Below are 23507 nucleotides of genomic sequence, written 5' to 3'. Positions count from 1 at the left end.
CTCAGGAACACTTTAATCATATTTATCTAGACTTTGTCATGAGGTGGTGCACGTCAATTTAACGTGATCCATTATAGATTGCTGTTGACTTTTATTTTTATATTTTCTGACTCTTACACCAAATAAAATAACGTATATCCCGACATACTCTGTGCTTTGCGAAAATTTAAAGGAATTGTAAAATAATGCTAATTAACTGATAATAAAATGGCCATGAAATCCAATTTTTCAGTTCCACCCACTGGGGCCTTTATTTAATTGCTTTAGCCTGTGACCTATGGTTGAAGACGTCTTTTCAAAACTCATAATAAAAACATAATAAAACGGCCATGAAATAATTACCAGTTATACCAACCACGGGGCATTGATTTATTTATTTGTTTTAGCATGTGACCCATGACTCAAGACGTCTTTTCAAAACTCATTAAGACATGCGGTTTCTGTGCAGTTACTTAACCAACAACTGCAATTATATGTAAACTATATGCCCAAATTATGGAGCCTAAAGACATTGGCCACGATCCAAATAACAAAAAAGGAATTGCCGAAACAGTTTTTAGCGTGAGATTGATACTTTTTAGTTCGATTCCCATTCAAATAGCTTGCAATGCTTATTGAGCTTTTAGTTTCTTTTGTGACACCAAGAACGATGTCAAACTTAGAGGTTTCGAGATTGGAGAGTCCATCAAGTGCACCAGCGGGAATCGACACGAGCGGAAGATTTACCATTCCAATGGTCGAATCAAATGGAGAATATAACAAAGCTGAAATACACTGCAAAATCTGTATATTTAGATTAGTGTTAAAATGACTGCTAAATTGTATTTTTTATTTAAATTAAAGTTTATCACTATTCATACGGTATGGACCTCAAATTTCTCTTCATTTTCATTAAACATTGGAAAGATTTAGACTTATTTATTTATTTCTTCCATCGAGGAATATTAAAATGTGTGGTTCATGGAGAAAGTCATTAAGGTTAATTCTTGTAAAAGAAAAAGATGCAAACCACATCAAACTTACAGTTCTGTGAGATTGGAAAGTCCACCAAAGGTACCGGGGTAAATCGACACTAGCGGAAGATTGTTCATTTCACTGTCGAATCAAATTGAGAACAACACAGTTGAAATATTCTGCCAAATAGTTACATTGGGAAGAACTCTCTTGACATTAATTAGCAAAATATAAAATGTGCATACCCCTTGCTTTAAAAAAAAAATATTTTCTCTCCAATTTGTATTGGTTTAAAAAATCGAATTACGGTGTCTGCAACTCTCTGATAGGGGTTTTCATTTTGCGCATCAATGAACCTGCCCTGCAAGAGCCGAAATATTGTTCGGCAGCTAATAATAATCCAAGTTATTTAAAGAAATAATTCAATAACTAAACGGCGCTGGATTTGGTTATTAGATGTCTCTTTCAAAGTGAATAACTTTTATATAGCAAAGGGGGAAAGCAGTAATTGTGAGGGGGAAAAAATTCGAGTTGAAACTCGAAAATAGCACGCAGAACGCATATTTTATCATATCATTTCGACTAAAGCCATAACGTGGTGAAAATTACTGTTTACGTGATCCATTGTATAGATCGGGGCAGCTTTTACTTTTTCATTGCCTTTGTCCGAGCAATATAAAATTACTTCCTTTTGAATGAGAAAAAAACCGGTCGTGGTATAGTTTTTACAAAATACGCCGGTCCGCATTTCATTTCTTATAAAGACCAGTGTAGACTGGTTCCTGCTCATATTAGTATTGATAATGTAGTTAACCTGCATGGCTGGTTTTTCGGGGGGGGGGGGCGGGGGGTAGCAACAAACACAAACGCCCATAATATGTACTAAATACTCACAGGGTTTCGAGACGAGAACATCTTTTGAATACGCCTGGCTCCAAATGTGAGATTATGCCATCGTTTAGTTTCCTGTAGACAATCATGGAACGATAAGATGCTGAAAATACTACTACTTGAATCAGATACTGTACCCTTAGACTTGTAATTGCAATAGCGCAATAGACCTAAGACATAATGACGTCGCGCTTTGTTTACATGCGGCTTTCCTATGGGAGCCAGGTGGGGACGAGAGCCAACAAGCTCCCATAGGAAAGCGCACATTATAACAAAGCGGGACTTCATTATGTTATAGGTCTATTTCACTCATGCGTTCATTATACAACAACCTATATTCCAAAACAATACAATCTCATGTTGAATTGTCTCGACATAAGCTTTGGATAAAGTACTATTTAGTATTCAATCTTAAACGTTTAAGGCCTGACATGGTTTATAGATGAATTACAATTCACATTTTATCTCAATCCGTCAAATTGTGCGCAATGTTTGTACTTCTATGGTCCTGGTTCAAGATGTACTATTGTCTTCCTTTATTGTGTAGTACTTTATACTAATGTCCTGAAGTAGAAATCAGTGTTTTAAATGCAACTACATTGTTCTTGAAGGGCAAAACCTAATTTGATTTACATCACCTCGACGCAAAATTCCATCTTGTATACATTGTTCTTATTGTTATTATTCACTACAAAATCAAAGAAATAAAGTTCAAATCTTTAGTGAAAAATGTTTCTTTCATCAAACAAGCTAGGTATGTTTCTTACAGACAGATCGTTATGTTGTCGATGCTTTGGATGGTTTCAATACTCCAACTGCCAGAACATCGATTGCAACACATCCGCCGAGTACAATCAATCTGGCAGCGCTCTGTTACGACACACAAACAATCAACATAAATCATTGAAGAATCACAAGGTGACGATTGGTTCCATCTCGTCACACAAAATGAAACTTGTTCACCGTATCATAATTAGAACTATTGGAAGAGAAAAATCGACAGTTATACTTCCAAATGAATGTTATTGCCCAAACATCATCTTTTCACCAGCGCGCACTGATATAAATAAACCTCGTATTCGTGCCCCGCGGTTTCTGATGAAGAGAGGAGCAGACAGATGTTAATGTCATGATCGTTTTCAGGTGACGTAAAATGAAGCCACAAAGCGTTAATGGGGAAATTGGATTTTGATGGATGGCAAAGTGTTTTGTGAAAAGATAAAAGGATAGATCCTATCAATTTCGTAGAGTCGGAGCAAACGAATCGTGAACATCTGGCAAATCTATAATAAGCGGTTTCAGTTTCGGAGACACTATTCAGATTTTATAAATTACCATCAATGGTTGGATATTTGTTATTCATCTAGGATGTGTTTTGTTTGTCTGTTTTTATTTCATGTTTTGTTCGTCTGTTGGGCTGTCTATCTGTCTGTATGTCTGTCAGTGTTGTAGGTCTCGAGACCGGTCTCGGTCTCGGTCTCGAGACCACTTTTTGCCGGCCTCGGTCTCGGTCTCGGTCTCGGGAGCTGTGGTCTCGGTCTTGGTCTCGGTCTCGGTCCCCTTTGGTCTCGATATTTTGGCTGGTCTCGAGTCGAGACCAGCCAAAAAGAGAGGGGGCGGATTCCGCCCCGGCCCTTTTAGGGCTAAGTAAAGAATCAGTTTATGGCAAATGTGACTGCAGTGTGATGCTAATGGACATGTCTCTCTTCACTTTCTAGTGAGTGAGGCATAGTCCAATAACCATTGCTCCTCTTCTTATTTCTCGTTTTTATTGTGGGATGATCTGTTGAAACAAGCACTTTATAGCCATCCTCATTGATTCCAAATACAACTGAGATTTAAATCTTATGAATCAAGACTGAAACATTATTTTTACAGTCAGATTTTGTATTTTGAATATGGGGAACAATTCAACTCTTTTTCCCTAGAAATATTGGTGATTTTTTTCTATTTTCCTTTTCAATTTTTCCTTTATTATCATATTTATTAATGGATATTCATCATTTCGTAGACCGTTAAATTGGTATTAGTGGTGGACAGCTGAATTTTGTGATCTCTTTATTAAAATAGACACGACTTGGGAATAGAGTATGCAAATAACGTGAAATGTTCACAGTTACTACTCAATAACATGTTCTTTATCCCAATTATATTTTTTACAAAATGGAGCGTGCCATTTTTTTTTTTGATCATACGGTCACTTTCTTTTTGACTCGCCATGTATTCATCTTTTCATCTGTGATAAACACAAATTGAGCTACTGCCATAGTCACACAAACATAGAGTCTAATTGCCTGCCTCGTATCCTTCCTAAATGTCAATTGCATTTGCATGAGTCGAGAAGAATTGTGTTTCATTAATCGCTATATGCTGTTTACGGCCATCACAATAAACTATTAATATATTGGCAAAATGTCGTACTTGTTAATCACTAAAATATTCAAGTAAATTGCCCAGCAAAGTAGCTGATGCGGGCGATACGATGGCACGGTACAAAACACAGAGGCGTGGGCACTGAGCCATGAATCCTAAAAGTACATCTCGCCCACCACATTCAGTTTGTGACAGCGCCCTTCTATTGTGTCGGCCATATTCTCAAATAGGCTAATGACGATGATGACGGCGGGCAATTAACAGAAGATAGATCAGGCAAATATGGTTCATCAATCTTCTATAGTATATGTAACGTTATTGACATTAAACAAAAATAAAGTGGCATTACATTTCAGCCTTAGCCAGGCCTTCTTCAGAGGTAAATGACAGAGGAACAAGAAACAAACATGTAGGGGACACACAAACATGCAGGGTTGGAAGGAGAATCACAAAGAGGGATGGGGGGGGGGGCAGACCAATCCATATCTGGCTACCATCTCTCAATTTGTTGGTCTACATGTACAAATCTATATTCCATGACTGAAATTTTAAAAAATAAATCAATATTTTCTTGCTCCGAATTTTTTTCGAATCAGGTTTACAAGGAGGTCCAATGTAAAATTAAAGTTGCATTTAAATATCCGTTAGTGGTCATTGCTGAAACCAAGGGGTGGCTGTGGAGTTTAGGGTCCGAGTTCCTATAACAGATGAAACATCCACCTTTAACTTTTTACTTTTGTCAAGTTTCAACATGTTCAGGTTTTGCAAAAACTAGTACAAATTGTCGTACTCCTAAGTTAGAGTTTCTTCATCAGATTTACACTTTATAGTAGTTAAACAATTTAAAAAAAAAGTGACAAAAATATAGAAGTTCATCAAATAAGGTTTTCCCCTTCTTTAAATTAGGTTGTTTCCAAATTTTTAATTGATTGTGACAATAACAATTCTGTTGCCATGTTGTAATTTATGGCATGAAGCAAACATGAAGAGCACTCGCATGACACAATTAAGCAGGTACAAGTGATTCCTAACCTTCAATCACTTCCTTCACATCCCCATGAAAATCAACATCTCAAGGACAGACTTGTTTATTTAGATTATTGTTATTTATTATCCGCGGTCTCGGTCTCGGTCTCGGACCATTTCGGTCTCGGTCTCGGTCCGCCTTGAGGGGCTGGTCTCGGTCTCGGTCTCGGTCTCGCAACTTCAGGTCTCGGTCTTGGTCTCGGTCTCGGACTATCCGGTCTCGACTACAACACTGATGTCTGTCGGGCGAGCGGGGTCTGGCTGTCTATCAGGCGGGCGGGCAGTCTTTTCTGTTTGATCGCTTGTTTTTTCGTTTATCTTGCTCTTGTGTTGTATTGTTTTGCACTTTGTTTCATCCATTTGTTATTAGTGTTAATTCATTATATACTTTATTGAATATTATTATGTGAACAGGGGCCTGGATTAATACATCTTTGATGTTTAATTTATTATCTTTTGCTAAGAAAATTATTGGTTAAAGTGGCAAGAAATTGCCTCAGATCACACCACAGAGCATCGAGCACTGCATCCGATATTTTTCGGGGCCCTTAAAGGGAATATACATCATTTGCTTTTGCTGTAATTTTCAGAAATGGATGGAATTGGGGGGTTGGAAATATAAAGCAAATATAGTTACACTGACTTTTTGGAGGTTTTGGGTTCGAAAATGCTATAAAAACCAAGAAAAACGATCATTTTCCTGTAGTCTGGTTCCCTGACTCCATATAAGAAGAAACAGAGCAGTTTACATACATTTGGGAATTGTAAGGTCAGGGAACCAGTCTAGCTGGCTCGTACCCGTTCATAGTTTGTAATCGATTGCAAACAAGTGCAATGGTCAATTTGGGCCAGTATTTGAAAAAAAGCCAGTTGTTTCCAACGCTGATCGGCCGATCAGCGTTGGAAATTGATACAAAAATACCACTTTTCTTGAAAATGACAGTATACCAGGTGCCATAATTTTACAGGATGCTTTAGACTGTCATTTACCAACATCCTATTAAGGTATTTCGCAAAAACTTGGTAGTTTGATTTTTCGATGTTTGCAAATGTTGTATATTCCCTTTAAGCGGGCTCCGAACCACACGCCAATAGCTCAGAATACCGGTAGCCGATTCAATGACTCCAACCTCGAAAACGATGTTCAATTAATTATCTTTTGCCACGAAAATATTAGTTAAAGCATGGAGAAAAGTGGTAAGAAATTGCCTCAGATCACACCACAGAGCATATAGAATCCAATTATTTTTTCAGGCCTTCAAGCGGGCCCCGAACCCCACGCCGTAAGGGCTTCGCGCTCGCATCTGTCCTGATCAAGGTAGGTCCCCCCCCCCCCACTTTTGAGAAGCGATTGACGCCACTGGTTTATCCTGACAGTTCCTGTTCACTTTCATCATTTTTAATCAATATCCAAAAAAGGAGACAAAAAATAAATAAATAATACATTTCCAACCAACCTGTTGAGGACTGTGCAGAAGTGGTGGCACACAACATCAAAGTGATGGTAACCAGCAGAGAGAACGATGAACAAGCCCAACCCATCATGAGAAACTGAGTCGTCAACAATCACTAAAAGTAAAAGATTTGTTTTTTTTCAATACGACATTCATTAATAGATCAAATTGGTTGGGGTACAAATTAATTGTAAATTAATCTGATACGCATTTAGTGGGAGTCCATTTATGTTTTAGCTTGTAGCTGAGATTTTCAATGTTCTGAAACTGTTTTTATCAGATCGGAAATCATGTGAGAGAGTTGAATTCGATTTAAAAAGGTGGAAACGTATACTTGACCGTTAATCGTTATTGGCCGTTTTCAACCCTAAAACAGAGATACGAACCCGATTTGTTGTGGTCTCTTTTTTTAACAGAATGTATCCATGCAGTAGGAGGGAAGCGTCTTTTAGACCCTGTAGGTCAGTGGCGTAGCCACCGGGGGGGGGGCGTGGAGGGGGGACCGCCCCCCCCCATGAAACCTTGTCACCCCCCCCCCCCGTCGCCCCCCCCCCCCCCCACTGAGATTTTGAGTTTCTAAAAAAATTATCATTGATCTAGGGCCTACATGACGCCATTGACGTCAATCCTGGGGGGGGGGGGGGACAGGGGACATGTCCCCCCACCCCTACTTTTTGAAGGGTGGGGGACACAATATCAAATGTCCCCCCCCCCAGATTTTTGAACTCGTGTCTCATTTACAGGGCCCTATTATGTACTACAATGTATCTTTTGCTTAGAAAATATTGGTTAAAGTGGTCAGAAATTGCCTCAGATAGCACAACAGAGCATTTAGAATCCACAATTTTTCGGGGCCCTTAAGCGGGTCCCGAACCCCACGCCTAAAGCTCAGAATTCTGGTAGCTGATTCAATGACTCCAACCTCGAAAACGATGTTCAAATAATTATCTTTTGCTAAGAAAATATTAGTTAAAGCATGGAGGAAAGTGGTAAGAAATTGCTTCAGATCACACCACAGAATATCTAGAATCAGTTTTTTTTTCGGGGCCATTAAGCGGGCCCCGAACCCCACGCCGTAAGGGCTTCGCGCTTCGCGCTCGCATCAGTTCTGATCAAGGTATGTCCGCCCCCCCCCCACTTTTGAGAAGCGATTGACGCCCCTGCATGACGCCCCCCGGGAAATGTTCCAGGCCCCCCCCCCCCCCCCCCCAGCGCCCCCCACTGAAAAATTCCTGGCTACGCCACTGCTTTAGGTCCACGGTTAAAGTCGTAATAATTAAAACAAAAGACATCGAGTCACGAGGAGAACTACAGTTAATGTAGATTGTTTTGGGACGTATCTATTAGTCCGACGTCCCATCGGTCCGACGTCCCATCGGTCCGACGTCCCATCGGTCCGACGTCCCATCGGTCAGACGTCCCATTGGATTAGGTTTAGGGTTTATAGGGACCCCAGTTTGGAACCTCAACCAATTTCCATTACTGTGAGCCCGAACCTATACTCAGTGTCGGCAAGAATCCAGAGGACCTATACTCGCCAGCCGTTGACTGATAGATCCGGTCCACCTCTGACCCAATAGTGCGTCCGGGACGACAGTCCAGACATCGCAACCATTTTGGGGGGATTGTATCTTCAACATAAAACCAAACTTTAGTAATTTTTGTTTCCTTGAATTAGTTTATTGAAAAGTGAGCAGTTCATTTCTCGTTGGGTTATATTGCTTTCTATAATCAGTTTGTTATTATTTCAAGACTGTAATTATATTGTTTATTTGGTTGTTACGTTTGATTTCCCTTAGGCATTTTTTGGAAATCTCAGTTGAGAAGCTACAAATTGTTTTGCTGAATTTTAGTTTTTGTTTACTTGCAGTTGCAAAGTTTGCATTTTTGTATGATTGTTGATTAACTTGTTTATTAATTTGCTGCTCTTTTTTTTTTTTTTTTTTTTTTTTATACTTTGTGGAATGAAAGGACTTGGGGAGCAAGTAACCAAAATAGACTTTTTAAACATATTTGCTCATTGCCATGGTAACGGGCCCTTATGTGTTTTGGCCTTTCTGTGGCAATTTTGAGGCTGCGAAAATTCATATTTGGCGGGTTATTTTCAAAGGTCATCAAGCCAAACTGCGAAGTAAAGTCACAAAAGTATCTCACGACAAAGTATCATCCTTACCCTTACAAAACATAAATAGAAACACTTTTGAATAATCACCTTTATCTTACTTTTAGGCCCTACATTACAGCATGTTTCTACAACTAGCAAAATTGCATTTTTACCCCATTTTTAACCCTCCAAAGTGGCACTTGCCAGGGCACTCAAAACAATTTCCTTTCGACTATGATTAGTTCAGACATTGGTCTTTTCATATCTGGCGAGAACATTTTGCGTTATTGTATATCCTTTGTGCAGTAGCGCTCCAAAATGGTAAATTTCACAAAAACCGTAAAAAGTGTATTTTCAGTGTTTTCCTTTGTTTTGAGTATTAACTTGTATAATTGGTATTGTTCATGAACCTAGCACAGTTTCTGAAACAGAATCATATTGTGTATCATTTTTAGACTAGTGGATGAGTAGTAGGTCGTGCCGTCCCCCCACACCTGGCTAGGCCCCGCCCACCCCAAACCCCTTTGCCACCGAATTTAGAACTTGTATGTTGCATAACGAAAGAAATGTAAATAAATAATATGCAATTGAACACTTTAGAAATTACATAGACTTCCTTTTCACAGCCTCCCCTCCCCCACCCCCGGGGCATTGCTTGGGGTTGAGGGTGAGGTGTGACCACCCACCAATAACTTGGCTTTGTCGGTAAAATCATTGTCACATGGGCAAACATCATGTGTTTGCAAGCTGCAATGAATAATAATGGCCATGATATCCATTGTCCTCTGATTGAAATGCATCCATTAGTAAAAAAAAAAATGATGTGCCCCGCCCATTCCCTTGCCATCAAATTCAGATTTTGATTGCTAATTGTATTTGCCTACATTAAAATTGTAAATAGATATCAATTTGCAAGTGAACCTTTCATAACTTACACTAAAAGCCGTACCGGTCTCACAGCCCACCCCCTGCCACCCCTCTTCCTACTCCAGTGCTCATTATGAGCAACGACTCTCCTCCCCCTCCCAAAGAATTCAACATGTATTATTGTGAAGGTTACATATTGCCTTAATTGCGGAAAGTCCACATATTTGTATGCACTATGTAGGTCTGGCTATTTTTTTGTCGTTGTGGGAGGGGTTTGGAATATCTGGAAAGCGCAGGGGGTGTAATATCGACACATGTACATGGTGCATAGTGCTTTTTTTTAAACAAAATTATTATTTTTTTTTTTTTTTAATACAGAGAAATTATATGGCGATTTAGAGAGCAAATAACTCATATCTGTATATCAAAATACATGTACTTTGAAACAACTATCACGCTAACGAAAACTCAAAACGGCTTCTGTTTTGATTGATTGAATTGTCTTGGCCCTACGTGTAGTTATGGTCAGATCGAGTACATATAAAGTCGAATATACTACCGTTGTGGGTGCTGCTATGCCCTCCAAAATTGTAATTTCGTAACCAGCATGACATTTGAGTCTTTTCCAAACTCATCAGTAGTCATCAGTAGTCAACATGCAGGCAACACTTCTGTGTTGCATCCATTGTTGCATGGCAAGCAATGTATGAGTGCTTATAAATTACATTTTTTTTGGGGGGGGGGGGAGGTATACAAACAGGGAATGTTTTGTTAATGTGTTAATTTAAAAAAAATCAACTTCCCCACCTAACGAAGTGCTTACAGATTTGAACCCTTTCTGGCGGGTATTTGGGTTTTTTTCTAAGAGGGAGGGGTACAGCACACTGTGATCCCATGTTGATTTGCATATGCTTTGACCGATTTTCCTACAACTGATTTGGCAGGAAAATATTGGTTGACCACTACTCTATAATATGACATTCTTGGTTCTATTGCTGTTACCGCTAGATATTTTATATATATACATTTGTATTTTTCCAAACTCTTGACTAGATAATATTTTGGGCATAATTTCTGTATTTTATGTGTAAACATTCATCCCAATCAGGTAATTGTATGCATCCATTGTCACTGCCATGGGGACTATATACTTACTGATTTGTTTTGTTGTAAAATTGGTGGGTTTTCAACCCGAATTGGCAAAACTAAGGTAAATATACATAATTTTGTTGATGTTATTTAATGCTCTGCAATTGATTCATGTAATAATCAGAGAAGTACATCAAAACAAACAAAATGCAGAATAAAAGGTGAAAACTACATGTGCTTCTCGGCTCGCACCGATGCTGGCCACGTTACATACTGAGCATGTATTGTTGTTACTTATATAGCCACGAATTTCAGTCTAAAGATAATACTTTTGTGATAGGTTTTGAAAATGGAAGTATTATTGCTTTTAGTTTAAAAAAAAATGTGAACCTTTCATAACTTACACTTAAAGCCGTATCCGTCTCACAGCCCACCCCCTGCCACCCCTCTGCCTACTCCAGTGCTCATTATGAGCAGCGACTCCTCCCCCTCCCAAAGAATTCAGCATGTATTTTACATATTGCCTTAATTGCGGAAAGTCCACATATTTATAATGCACTATGTAGGTTTGGATATTCTTTTGTCATTGTGGGAGTGGTTTGGAATATCTGGAAAGCGCAGGGGGGGGGGTGTAATATGGATACATGTACATGGTACATAATAATTTTTGCCCTAAAGATAATTCCTCCGTGATAGGTTTTGAAAATGGAAGTATTTTGCTTTTAGTTTATGAGCACCGATGTCTTTACATCGGTTGCCATGGTAATTATGAACACACTACAAAAGTGTGTTTGGTACCATGGTGACCACTGTAACAAGTTTGGAAAAGTCACAAAATTTCATGTTGATCAGCTCACTGTAAAACGCGAGAACATGTGACACGTTTAAAAAATAAACGCAGTGTTTTAGATTTAAACACTATGTGACAAAATTAAACACATCATGTGTTTTTAAACAAAACAGTGCTATAGGGTGTTTATTATCGGTTTTAGAAAATATTTTAACTGTTCAATTTCACTAGTTAGCATTTTGTTTATTCCCAAAGAATAACACTTTGTTTAAAAAAAGGCTTATTAACTAATAAGGACACTAATAATAACTCAAGTTATTAATTTAGCTGTTTGTGTTCAACACCTAATAAACACGGTACACGTCACGATGTTTAAAATGACCACGTGATGTTAGGTCTTAACCAATAGGATTAAATCTGATTGCGTGCTGGCATAAGTCATTTTATCACTGAAAGATAAAATACATTATTCTCCACGAACACACGGCTGGCTGAGTTTCAAACTCTCTGTTAATCAGCGGATGGTTGCTATGGTATGGAATTAGTAAACATATTGATTGCACAAGTTGCAGCTGGCCATCCATTGCTGGCATCAAGCCAAACGTGCTGTTCATAGGCAGAAGTTGATGTAACTTCCAAGGGAGATATAAATATTGGTACAAATGTGATAAGTCCACGCGTGCGCGCGCACAGACGCACTACGTGCACGCGCGCCGTCGCGTCGATGAAAGGCCAGTTCGGCGTAGCTTTTTGAGACCGCAACAACAAAAATAAATTTCTCCTGGAATAAGCGTTTGTTCGCTTACATTCCATGAATTTTTCGTTCACATTTGAACTTCGGTTAGTGAACTTATGATTTGCAAATGTTATGCAGCTGACTTCAGTGATCTTTTGGGGTTTTGGAGACGGCATTTACGTATATCCTACGAGTACGACCATACAGCTTTTACAAGATGCCTCGTCAGAACGTCAGCCCAAGCGATCCGCTCGCTTGTCGACATTTCATGCGATTTGTCACAGCCGTCCAAGGTTTCCAGAACATGAATTCTCAGCGTTATAGGCCTAGGCCTACTCGTACTTTTTGGAATGCTGAATCACCACTGGATTATGTCAGCCGTCCATGATTGAAGCTTGTGTAGTCCTACTTGAATCATGGCCCGTCATAAGTTTACGGACACCGAAGTCCATGTGCTAAATCAACGGTCATGACGGTGCGTTCCAGCCGAGTCCGGGCGGCGCATCCCCGCCCAGCTTTCAATCCGCCCCGGTGCTGGTGGCTGGTGTTCTCGGCATGCTTGACCGCGGCAACGTTTCGGCCTGCAGTACAGTGTGAACGCTGGATGTTTGTTCTTCACGACCCTCTCTCGAGATTTCCCGCTTCGTGCACTGGCTTGGACATCATGCTCAAACATGCCATGCATGATGGAATTCAAGGTGAGAATTTTCCAATCACACAGCATTTGTTTTGGGCCCGTTTTTTTGTTGTACTGTGCAATATCGTGTGAAGTTTTTGTTCACCGTTTCTATGATTTTAGTTTTAACGCTAGGCCTCAATTATACGCAGCCAGCGGTAGGGCCCTATCGAAAGTGCGGAGAAAAATCGATCGACATTTGATTGAATCCTACAATTTCCTTTCATACCTCCATGGTTTGACCTAATTTGGATAGTTGAATTAATGATTTTGATATTTAAACTGAACAAATTGTCCAATATGTCTGATGAGTTTTACGGCACATTGAATGTAATATCACCATGATCACTCAGACGGGGCATCGGTGTTGACGTCGGCATAGGCCTAGGCCGATTTGATACAAATTCGATCATTCGGGGACCGTTAAGCGCGAATGCCAATCCACTGCAAGCTGAAGGCGAATCATGGTGATTAGGCATCACTTGATCACCGAGGCCTTAACTTTGGTAGCCTACTGAGTCAACTTTATACCTGGGTAGCTTAATTGTTTGCCATAATTAATAAGCCTAGGCCTACATCCTGGTTTCCTGGAGCTATGACTATGAGCATGAGCTATTCTAAGTGTTCAGTTGACTTGTTCATTCACTTTTGCAATTACTTCCCTCAACGGAGATACCTGGTCCCTACTTCATTTTATTTGAAAAAAAAAAATTATTATTGAATTTTATCAATAGTTTTTTTTTAATAATATAATTAATAGGCCTTTGTTGGCCCTATATTACGACATGTTGAGGCATGCAGTGGGGCTTGTTTTGTTTTCCTAACATATAGGACTAAAACTCATGAAAGAATTAGCAGGGGCTAGGCTCTAGCGCCTATTCAGTTATTTCATTTGTATTTGTCTCAAATCGTGGCCAGAGTGCAAATGTAACCGTAAAACATAATAAGAAGTAAATGAATAATAAATAAATAAACTAAAAAAACACACAAATATTAAAACAAACAAAAACAAATCCAATAAGATACTAGAGCTAAAACAGCCCTGGGCAATTAATTAATTTTTCAGACCATTTCTAGTCTGACAAATGTTATTGTTCTGCAGCTAATTTGAGCCGATCTTTCGGCATTGGTTCCTAATACAATAAATAGGGGCCCGGGGCCTATAATAACACCGCGGTGCAACCTGAGCAGTTTTTAGCCAGTGCATGTAATGCCAATTACATAGTTATAAACATAATCATGATGATATTAATGGTAGGGCCTACACAATTAAATGTGAAGATATCACTTTAATGCAAATTTAAAAAAAGAAGAAGAAGAAGAAGAGGAGTGACAGTGTCCCCACTGGCATGATTAATCTTGACAGTTCCTAAGATAAGATAGTACTTCCACATAAATTTGCGATTTTGGCCAAACATGACATGATCGCTGTTTGTCAGAGCAGCTGCTTTCGGAGCAGGTTGGCAGATCTGAGATCACTGGATGGGCACTATCTTAACCTATTTTGAAAAGGCATGTTAATTGTTAACCCAAGGAACCTGGCCAAAGAGTCCAAAAACGCAGTAGACTCCGCTTGACAATGTGTAATTAACCCAACCTTGTATGATTGCAGCAAAATGCTAGATTCTTTTTCACACAATTAAGGGGGACCTATTCATTCGAGGTATAGTTTCTCTCCTGTTTAGCTTGACATCCTTTTCTGTCACCTGGGCCAACTTGTGAAGCCATAGGAATGTATACTAACATTTAAAATTATAATGAAATACTATACTACAAACATTTAATAATTAAATAGTAAATAATTTCTACTAATGCTATAACAGCGAGACTTTACCATAGACTTGTGCACAAACCTAAACTATCACCTAATCAAAGTTTACCTCTTATCTTTTCTTCACGAAATTTGGTGATTTTCTCGAGCTAGATAATTTGCAACACAAACATTCCTTGTCCTAAGGGTCGTTCTAACAATAGGATGACTCCAATTTGTCACCCCCACATGGCATGTTGCCAAAATCCAGATGTGACTTGCCAAATAAATAAAATAAAAAAAAAGAACCTGTCGCCCATTTGTGGGATGCTGTAGATTATATAATAATAATGATAATAATGATAACAAACACCCTGACAAAACAAATAAAACAAACACCCCAACATCCCAACAAACAAACAACCTAACGAACACATAAACAAAAAATAAATGAATACATTTAAAAGATATATATGTTTGCAAAGGATAGCTGCTGCTTTGAGTATTTTCTGTTGCAGGATGCCAGGGGATAGCACACGCTACAAATTGGTTTGGGACCGGGACTCATACCATCGAATGCTCTTCAGATTTGCAACATAGAGGTCTTCCAAGGTTGAACATCTTGTCAAGTTCGGTTGGTACTGATCGTCCAGCAATTTGGCCAGTTTGGCGTCCAGATTATAAACTGTTGCCTAAAGGCGAATATCAGGAAAATAACTGTCAACAGGAAAAAAGCTGTCAACAGAAAAAGCGGCACACTTTTTTTGACCATGACCTATTAAATTCTATGGACATCCATTTCAATGTTGACGCGATTTAAAAGCATGATGGCATTGAGGAGGATAATACAACATAAAGTGTAGGCTAAGTTATAGGATCTGTAGACACATACATTTAACCACACGTTGCGAGTTTACGTGCTTGACCCAGATCTTTAGCAGCCCAATTGTACTATTCATATGTAGGCCTACCTGTAAGTGTAATAATATTTCCCATTGTCATGTTAACGTTGATGCACCGTACTTAAGCCTCCTGCTGGTTATGATTTTTCACACACACACAAAAAAATTGGGCTTCAAAAACAAGGAACAGATAAAGCTGGTTAGAAACATTTCTTGACATGAAATGAATATTGCTAAGTAAATTACAACTTGGAATTTTCTAAATTGCATTCATGCTTTTGATGTCATTGTATTGGGTTGTAGGTTGTACATAGTCCTGGCTATTTTGTACTGTATTTTATTTTACATTGAACACGGAATACTCATCTTCAGGTAACAGTTTAAATGACTAACTATAGCTATACATTGACTGTTTACATTTAATAACGGCTACTTCAACAAGTTCATTGTTTTAAGGGGATTTAAGTAATAATTGTACTTTTGGAAGATAACATAAACAATTAAAAAGTAAAAAAAAAAAAAAAAATCTTTATGCCTCCAGATAATTTTGCTCCAAAAACTACAAAGAAAACTTGGTCGCCTATTTGGGGGCCGGAAGGGAATTTTTTCGATCTTTTCCACCAGGATGGGTTTCGTACTGGCTTTTCGCCTTTTTCAGGAGCAATAATAGCTAATTTGTTTAGTTCACGTTAGTGATACTCACAATAGGAGGTTGATATGTTGGGGATATTTCCCCTTACTGATTTAGATTAGATCTACCCACGGGAAAATAGTACATTTCGTCCTCTTTTTGTCCACGAATGGTTTTGCCACTTTGTAGGCCAGCTTATGAAGGTAGCCACTAACATTTCCCCCTCTGTATCAATTGAATCTATATCGATCAGGATTGGTTTGAGAAATATAAAAAAGTATTAAATCAACATTTGTAATTAGTTTTACCTCTTTTGACAACGTTATCCAATGATCAAGTTGTGGCGTATGATTATAATACCTAACTTTGTAATGTGTATTATTATTATGCATGTTTAATTTTCAAAAATTCAAAAGAGGCAGCTTGTGTGGTTTAGGAAGAGTGCCAAGGATTTGTGGCAAGCATGCCGATGAGGTTACAGCATTAATGATGTTTGCAACATTAAGTCTTTAAAAAAAGAAAGAAATGGTAGCAGTTCGCACTCTATCCTCAGTTGGTAATATATACACAACTCCAGTATTACCCTGGCGCTAGTATTTGTTTCGTTCAGTCTTTCTCTTTTGGGGTTCTACTCTTCGGGGTAAGGGTGTGAGGGTACTGCCTGTCGTCCCATGGGGCGCGCGTTGCGCGTTTGGCGAAGTTGGCTGGGAGCGACGGGCAGTGCCTCAATTCAAACTAAATAAACAAGTTGGGTGAATAGTTCTTAAGTAAAACCTTTGAATTTGGACGTTAAACATTTAACAAGTTGTGTTTAATCTTTGCAAAAAAGTACGCCAAGCACCCATTTGTACTGATGGGGCATGCCAACCGTATCTACGAGCGGTGGACCAAATCGGTTGCTTTAACTACAAATAACTTCTTGAGTAATATAGGCATATAAATACTAAAGTCACGTGACAAATACTTAAGTCATGTGACAAAACACTTTGGCTAGCATCCACTTGTTCTGGTGGGGCTAGTGAATGGTTGGCAAGCGTGCCAAGGTTTCGGGCCCAGTGATGCCAAGCATGGCAAGTATTTGGGGCAAGCGTGCCCCGTTTTTAGCTTGTTTAAAATGTTTCTAAGGCAAATATCTTTTAGCAAATAGGGAATTATCGGTATGTTATAGCTTGTTAACGTATTTACGGACATTTAATACAGTTAAACATTGACCGAGGAGAAATAAATTAGCGGCTCAAAAAATCTATGCTAGAAAAGTCAAATCAACTCTCACTGTGTGGTTTTGTGTGTTGTCTGAGAATAATCGGGGCAGTTATTACGCGGCACAAAGCCAACCGCCATTTTTCTGACAATAATCTGGGCACACTAATATAATAATGTAATGGCGAGAATTAGTATCGTCATTCGTGGTAACAAAATTTGCATCGGGTAATGAAACAATATACATGTATGATGTAGTCTCACAGAAGGTACTAACAGTTGGTCATGACCTAGGCGAGAGGTCAAGTTTGGTATGCATATTGCCAAGTCAGCAAGAGTACTCGGATGCAACGTATTCTGTGCATGCAGTACGACGGTTGTAGTTTGAACCAGTTCTGGAAGCTTCCACACAGGTGGTAAGTTTTGTCTTTTGTGTTGTTTGATTTAATTAATCCCGATATACAATATGATAGATTTAGAAATGTGAGATGAGATGAATTAGTGGGAGCAATTATTGGCCAAAGGATCGTGTGATAAAACATGAATATGAAGGGAAAAAACAACCCTGATTTTGATTTCCTCATATTATTTTTCTTGGATGACGATGTTGTTATACAGTATAACTGCTGTGCAGCTCACAATATTATGAAGTAAGTTCTGTATTTGAGCCACATTATGGGGTGGTCTTTGTTGAGTGTATACCTAATATGAGGCTATAAGCCTATGGGGCGAATTACAATTGCAAACACGCAGTATCAAATTTTTGTAATCTTGGAAAATTCAGTGGAGTGGATTTTTTTTTGAAATCGTGATTAACTATTCAACAAAAGCATGCTAGTGTTATCACCTCTGCCTAAGTTATGTAAGCTGAAAGGGACCAGCATATGAATGATTTTGAAAAGAAAATTCTAGTATTTGTAAGGTCAGGTACAAATTGTTTAACCATAATTTCCATTTCACATGATGTTATTGGCGTATATTGTTTAATATTTTCTTTCTGTATATTTTCAGGGTGTGTCTAATCCCTTGCAGATGAAAGAAGCTATTGACTTTTAAAATAAGGTAAGTGTCTTTTGGCATTGATCGTCATTTAGCAGTGCAGTGTGTGATTGTATAGATCAGCTGTGTATAAAACTTTTGAAAAACCCGCAGTGCGTGTACATAATAAATATCCCTAAATTTTTGGGTACCATGCAGTGTTTCACAGTGATTCAAAACGTTCGTTTTACAGAACATGTGTTATGTTTTGAATATAGGGTCCCCTGTAGATGCTCGATGTAATTGCATACATATCGTCACCGTTTTCACGAACAGCCACATACTATATATATTATGTTGATTTTGAAGTAAAGTGTTTTCGAGATAATCACAAAAGAAGTTTCTCATATTTTAAAACTGCAAGAAATACTACTTTGCAACAACTTTGTGCAGCAAGAAAACCATCACACGATTCTACGTGAGCTGAAGTTTTACATAAACCCGGTAATAAGACTTAATAAAGCAGTTAATTAGTGGAAATTAATTAGTAAAGATATGTGGCTCTTTGTGAAAACGCAAATTCACGTTTCCGACATATTGGCCCTTTCTGTTCAACGTGTATTTCCATAGGCGCGCGTGAGTACGCGCGCGCGCCTGAAAATGTAACAAAGATATGTGGCTCTTCGTGAAAACGCAAATCTCATTTGACCTACTTTTACGTATTTCCGTGCAATGGGTTTTGTACGCGTTCAAAGGGCCAAAATGTATGTGGCTCTTCGTGAAAACGCAAAATGCAGTTATCGAGATTTCTGCCCCTTGCAACATTAATGTAACTTAGAAATTAATGATGTTTTGCTTACAGAAACATGTCAAAATGGTTAAGTACATTGTTTTAATGCGAAATATCGAAAAAAATCAAAATCGAAAAAAATGTAATTTTGGAGATATGTGGCTCTTCGTGAAAACGGTGACGATATATGTCCAGCAGAACACCAAGTTTGAACGTGGCGAGGGTACGAAGACGAGGAGAGTGCTAACTATTCATGAGGTAATTTTGTATTGTAAAATATATTATTCAAATCATCAATTTCATTGAATGATGATGTTTGGCTGAGATTCTATCTTGCATAATAAACTTTCAACTTCCACTGTAAATTTACTCTGGCGGTAAAACATCATGAAATGAAAAAGTATAACATTCTAGGTGAATACAATTTTTAAATTTTTAAATTTTAAATACAAAGTCTCCGTAAATACCTACATGACTGCAAAGTTATTGGTACGAAACTGTGAAAAGCTTGCCTATTTTCTTCAGATTTTATTTTTAATATTTGATCCATGATCAAGCTCAAGCTGTAACTTTACAGTCTTTGTGCACATTATCTCTGATAACAAAGGTTAATATTGACGCGAGTCCCAAAAAGGCCGACAATTGTGCAATTTACTTTTGAACCCAATTTTGTAATCAGTTTTCATATTCTTTCTGGAGTAAACTTTATTAATGACTTGTCATTTTAGGGTCTCCAATTTTCTTTTTACTGTGAGCATGGTTTCACTTTCAAAGTTGATCAGTTTTTGTATGGCTCACTCAGAAATCTTGTTTATGTCCACAGAATGCTGCTGAACCAGACAGAGTATCTGCATCAAAACTACAGCTTACATTACATGTGGAGACACCATCAAGAAAGTCTCAAACTACAACACATACAATGATGCGCTTCTTCTCCAGCTTCGGGGTACTATGCCTTTGATTTGGATTATCCAAAGTATTTTCACGTGCTTTGAGTTCTTTTCAAAAAATCATAATCAGAGAAAAGTTTTCCTGGCAGATTCCAGCAAATTCATGCAGTTCACTACAAGGTATTTGTGTATAAATAATTGGATATACTGTTGAAATCTCAGCTAAAGATCAATACTTATTTTACCACTTCAAACTACATGTATAACGCAAACCTTCATAGGTTTTAAAAAACAAGTATAATTCATTTGCAGTTTTACTTCTAACTCTCATTGAATTGGAAAATAATTGTTTTTAGCCCTATTTACAGATATATTCATTTACTTCAAATTCACCCTTTTGTGTTTGTTTATGTTTTTGTTTCTTTGTTTTGATACTTGTAAAAAATGTAATTGGCCTTAATGTTGGGGTCTTAAAAAAGGATTGTTGGAAACATACTGATAGGCATGGTAGTATATTCACATAAATGTCACATTATTTTTGCTGTCGTAATGTAAATATTCTCTAGGGGTGACCATAAAAGTACATTTGTATTTTATTGTGTCCATTTTCATGATTCGATAGAACTCAATAGGCCTTTCACCACAATCCTATATGTGAAAATGAAGACAGCTTTGTGAAGTGCCCTAAATGCGTTTATTTCAATGTTGTTAATATTGTGACTGAAGTTTTACTTGCAATTTTGAATACTGTTCGAAAACTAAACACACATTGTGAATATAAACACTTGAAAATAATAATAAATGGCGTCACATGTTTAAAATCTGTCACAGGCAATAAACGTGTCACATGTTTAAAATTACAACAGATTGAAGTGTTTTCTGTTGGACTGTGTGTTTACTTTTTAAATGTCAGTAGTATTTAAATGTTAAACGCCTTTGATGTATATATTTTAAACACTGTTCCGTTTAAAGATTAAACACCGTCAGTGTGCTGATTTTAAACACCAAATATGTTTTCAAATTAAACATGTTCATTGGATAAACTGCGTCACATGTTTAAAAACTGTCACAGATTAGTGTTTATTTAGGTGTTCTAAACCTAAACACGTGGTTTACAGTGAGGCAAATACAAATTTGGAGGACACTTCCACCAAAAACATATATCAGATCCTGACTACATATATATATAGCCAAGTCAAGTCAGAGTGAAATTCATGCAATCAAATTGATGCTGTTTTCTCTTTGGGTTTTTACTGAAGTGATCCTTGTTTTAAAGTACATGTATTTTAATATAAACAAATTAAAGTTAGTTGCTCTCTTAATCGCCATATCTTTCCGTTTTGGAAGTAATAAAATTAAGTCATTTTGCTTTACACACCTTTGCTGTAGTTCCAAAAGTAACATGCAATATAAAAAAATATGTGCAGTGTACATGTCAGTGTTGTAGTCGAGACAGGATAGTCCGAGACCGAGACTAAGACCGAGACCTGAAGATTCGAGACCGAGACCGAGACCGAGACCGAGACCAGCCCCTTCAAGGCGGACCGAGACCGAGACCGAAATGGTCCGAGACCGAGACCGCTGATAAGAATAACAATAGTCGACATAAAAACCAAGACACGTTATTATAGTTGAAAGTTGTAACCTTTCTATTCACAAAGATTACAGACCAAAATTTTGACCAGTGGCAGTGTTGACAAATTGATACATGACACCTTACTTGAGCAAAAAGTAGTAAACACTTAAGAAATATGGGCTTTGACATGTTGTCTGCACCCAATCGTGACAAAAGTAAAAAGTTAAAGGTAGATGTTTCATCTGTTATAGGAACTCGATTCCTAAATTCCACAGTATCCCCTAGGTTTCAGCTATGACCTCTAACGGATATTAAAGATGCAATTTTATTTTTACATTGTGCCTTTTTTTTCCTAAAATAAATATAGGACTTAACTTCTAACAAGACTTGTGTACTTGATTTTAAAAAATGGGAGCTAGAAAATGTTGAACTAATTTTTAAATTTCTGTCATAGAATGTGGACTTGTACATGTAGACCCACAAGTTGCGAGGTGGTAGCCAGAATGTGCCAGATATGGATTTTTATTTTTTTTCTGAACAGGATTTTAATTTTTGAAGAATAATGGGGTACTTCAAAATGAGCAGCCAGAAAATGGGGTCTCATCATACACTCTCATGGCAACAGTGAGTGGTAACTGGTAAGAGTGTGTGAGTTCAATGCTGGAAAATCAGGTAGGAAAATTACTTTTTCTTCAAAATACTGTCCCAAATTAAAGAGAACATTGTGTGGGGTCGAAAATATAACTAAATTGAAGTACCTCATTTATTATCAGAATACAAAATGCAAGTGATTACGCCCACAAGGGGTGGGCTAAACTACACAATCCCCCAAAAATGGCAGGCCCTAATTGCATCAATTGTTACAAGTTTATACTTTGCTTTATGTGCCCGACTCAACAGATAAATGCCGAACTTGTTCCAAGTCGTTCAGTGACTGGTACTGCTGCAGCTTTATATGTACTTTTGGGACTTTCCAACGTGCAGTCGAGTCCAAACCGACCACGATATATAACAAGCTTGATCTACGGGCTAGCAAATGTTTTAACTATCAACGGTACTGAACGAAGTGAACACAAAGTAATCGATCGAGCTGTAAAAGCTACGTATTGCCGGTCTCGACCGAGACCAGCCAAAATATCGAGACCAAAGGGGACCGAGACCGAGACCAAGACCGAGACCACAGCTTCCGAGACCGAGACCGAGACCGAGACCGAGACCAGCAAAAAGTGGTCTCGAGACCGGTCTCGAGACCGAGACCGTCTCGAGACCTACAACACTGGTACATGCGTGTGTCCAGATCACCTCCCCATCCCCCCCCCCCCCCGCGACATACACACCCCTTCTCCTCCTCGCTTTTCCGATATTCCAAACTGCCCCGTGTTGTAAAGAAAGCCATCTTACATAGTTCAGACTTTCCCAGAGGCCATATGCATGTATGTAATCAGAACAAAATTGAACTTGTTGACTTGTTGGGGGAGGGCGTGGTTCTCTTTTGAGCTTTGGGAGTGGGGGTGGCAGGGGAAGGGTTAGCTGTGAGACGGCTGTTGGTGTAGATTGTAAAAGGTTCACTTGCAAATTGATATATATTTTTACAATTTAATTTAGGCAAATACATGTAGAAATCAAAATCTAAATTTAGTGGCAAGGGAATGGGCGGGGCCTAGCTGGGCGGGAAGGACTGGACATCATTTGAAGAATGGTGCACTTCAATCAGAGGACAATCTATATGGCAATTTTTATTCATTGCGATTGCAAACACATGAGTTTTGCCCATGTGACAATGATTTTACCGACAAAACCAAGTTATTGGTGGGTGGTCACACCCCACCC

Source organism: Patiria miniata, unplaced genomic scaffold (genome assembly GCF_015706575.1).
Source record: "Patiria miniata isolate m_02_andy unplaced genomic scaffold, ASM1570657v1 HiC_scaffold_9, whole genome shotgun sequence".
Classification (NCBI taxonomy): domain Eukaryota; kingdom Metazoa; phylum Echinodermata; class Asteroidea; order Valvatida; family Asterinidae; genus Patiria; species Patiria miniata.
This window is presented reverse-complemented; position numbering follows the sequence as displayed.